This window comes from Macrobrachium nipponense, chromosome 11 (genome assembly GCF_015104395.2).
Source record: "Macrobrachium nipponense isolate FS-2020 chromosome 11, ASM1510439v2, whole genome shotgun sequence".
Classification (NCBI taxonomy): Eukaryota; Metazoa; Arthropoda; class Malacostraca; order Decapoda; family Palaemonidae; genus Macrobrachium; species Macrobrachium nipponense.
The window spans coordinates 32,727,800-32,731,339 of record NC_061087.1 but is presented as its reverse complement, the minus strand read 5'-3'; positions in this window follow the sequence as shown (position 1 = coordinate 32,731,339).

The window sequence follows — 3,540 nt, the reverse complement described above, 5'->3', positions numbered from 1 at the left end:
CTGCCTGTGGTGTTTGCGCATGGTAACACTGCATCCCGGGCTTTAAATAATATCCTATTTCGAATATTAACGGTGAAATTATCAAAACACTTTTCAGTTGCAAATGAACACCCAGATATCTTTTTATTTACCTAAAACTTACACATAACGTAGCTATTTAAAGTCCGGGACGCAGTATTACCATACGCGACCAGGCGTATAGACAGATGGAAAAAAACAGAGTATAGTATATATGTTGCATACACAATAACAGAAGTTAAAGCACATAGCTCGATTGCAGGAAATGCGTGAATCTCCAAGCATGTCTGAGCATAAATGTGAAGAACAAATGTTACTAAACGGAGCGCTGACTCAAACCCTCAACAGAATAGTGTTTTGGTTGTTCCGGTATCAACAACTGGTGTGACTTAAGATCCCTGGAATTCTAGCTTACGGCATTTACAAGTAGTTGATTCACAGAAGTGCAATATATATATATATATATATATATATATATATATATATTATATATATATATATTATATTGCACTGGTGTGAATTAACAAAATAAAAAAAAAATCTAGTTTGTTCTCCTTAGGGGGGCAATGTCATCAGTGCACCTCATACGGTGCACTGTAGGCATTAGTTAAGATTCTTCGCAACTTCCCTTTCTTTCATCTGCCTTTCCACACTCTCTGCAACTGCTTTGAGGTTTTCCTCCTGTTACACCTTTCAAGCCTTTCCACTGTCAATTTCCCTTTCAGCGCTAATGACCTCATAGGTCCCAGTGCTTGGTCTTTGGCCTAAATTATATATTCCTGTGTCATCTAGTTTATCAAATATCTTATGAAGTTGCGGATCGCAAAGTACTTAGTAACAAAATACTAGATTACGTAATATATCGACACACAGTGTATAGTGTATGTTTATTTAGTGAGCAGAGATAATTTTAGTGCTTTATAAAACTGTATTCGACAGCTCTATGCAAACACAACAGATTCCCGCAATGAGTTCGTATATTCTCGATTCCATAATATTTTTTATACGTTTGCAGTTGAAAATCTCAAAATACGAATTTAGGAAGCAAACGAATGAATAAACTCTCTTTCCAACCCAGAATTCGGAATTAGGTTAGAAGTGAGAGTAGTTCATTATACAATTCGCATTCCAAGGTTTTTCGTTGCAAGCGGACCCTAAAATATTAAGGGACGCGAAATTTAAGGATTCATTGTGTATGGCGTTTACACCCACACATATTTATGTTGTGTATATATATATATATATATATATATATATATATATATATATATATATATATATATATATGGTGTGTGTGTGTGTGTGTACATCTATATAATGTGTGTGTAGTCTCAGTAATTGGGCGGCTATTTGGAAATCCTAGCTTAATGACAAATAATATTGCTAAGACCAGGAAGAACATTCTTTATTAAACGAGCTTTCGAGGTATAAAACTTCATCATCAGGCTGAAAATTTGACAAGGATGAGATATCACTGAAATTACAATAAAATTAATTATGTTACTAAAGCCTTCAGTAAAAGTGTAAAACGAACAGCAAATACAAACTACAAAATGAAACATTATTACAAAAACCAAACACACAAACAAACGAACACAAAACATAAAACTAAGATGAAATGTAAACAAACTACCACACCCAGAGTAAATGTCTAACGACCCACTTGTTTACCTACTATGAAATTCCAGTTCCTCGTTGGACGAGTGGATTTCGCGTTCGGCTACCAATCCGGTAGTCCGAAGTTCGATTCTCGGCTCGGCCAACGCGGAACGTGAGTAATTTATTTCTGGTGATAGAAATTACTTTCTCGATATAATGTGGTTCGGATCCCCCAATAACCTGTAGGTCCCGTTGCTAGGTAACCAATTGGTTTCTAGCCACGTAAACATATCTAATCCTTGGGGCCAGCCCTAAGAGAGCTGTTAATCAGCTCAGTGGTCTGGTTAAACTAAGATATACTTTTTAATATGAATTACACGATAGCTAGTTGAATACCGGAGGATTTGTTCAATGCCGGTGTCATCCTCTTAATAACCAGCGACTCTGAAATTAGAAGCTCCAGTCTATTTGAACAAAAAGACAGTTACAGTACTTTATTATCCTGTTCTGACTCGAGTAAAAGAAATGTCAAGGAGCGATCACACCACACGTGGATTTGTTTTTTTAATATTTTAATTCTCGTCACCCTAACATTTCTTTTACTCGTGAGACAGAAAAGGATGATAAGTTGTCATTTTTAGAAGCTCAGCTATACAGAAATAGAGGCAAATTTGAGACCTCTGTATATAAGAAAGGTAGTTTTACTGGCTTGGGATTGAATGACCTGAGTTTCTCTATGATAAATATAGCTTACAATGTTTGCTGCGTTATTTTATTTCATCAAGACATGGTCTTAATCCAGAATTATTTTTCTGAACACTCTTATCCCATATTTGCATTTTACAAAATTCAGAAAAATTTCTTAGATGAGTTATAAGAAATACTTAAGGATAGTTTCCCCCAAATTAGCTTTTGCTTTAAGATCACTTTTGAGGAAAAAACCTACTCTTCCTGTGGACCTTAATTCGTGTGTCGTACGCTTGTTTACCTGTTCGTTGTGGCTGCGCAGGACTGCGATACGCGGGATCCAGTTCCCGCAGCCTCAGACAGAATTTTCGACCACAGAGGTCTTTCTGTGTGTGTGTGTGTGCGTGTGTATTCGTATCTAAGTATATGTATACATGAAGCAGTATATACATATTACTCGTTTCTGATTTTTTTTTTTTTTGCCATTTTGAAAAGCAGTGACAAGTCGTATGCATTTGCTTGACCTGAATAGGCGGCACTGTATTATTTGCTTCGCTGCTGACAATAATTTTTTCTTCGGTCGAGCGACCAACCGTTTGCACTAACCCTAGGCATGCTTCTGTCATATCCGCCTTGCTCTCTCTTGGCATTATGTTTTATTCACATAATAGTTATTCATGTATTCATTTAGTTGTTGATTTGACATGTGTCCATTTCTTCTGAAGTAGTTACATTTCCAGTGCAGTGCTACGATGGAAATCAAAATACGTCGGCACTTTTCGAATATCTACGTATAAGTGCCTCATGATTTAAGTTCTCCGAAATTTGTTAATTTTGAAAACAAATTAAACTAAAACTTGTATATTTATAATCACGATCATGTGTTTCAACAACGTTTTGAATTCTATTTTCAAACAAAAAAGTAAACTATGAAAAGACCAGAGAGGCTGTAAAGTCAGATCATGAAATTAGCAGGCAATTCTGCAGCAACCACTGACCTAGTTTGCCACTTGACAAATTCCCTCTTCTTTCTTCTTCTTTTTGACTGAATTCTGTCGTAACGGCCCATTTCTAACCCAGTTCATGAGCACTTTAGAAATTAGTCTCAAATAACATCGACGTTTTCGATTTGCACATAACTTATTGAGGTTCATACGAATGTCAATAGAATTTGTCTCCTTTTTTGTGAGAATTGTCACTGAAATGTAACGTAGTCTCCTTCCTTCACACCAGGAT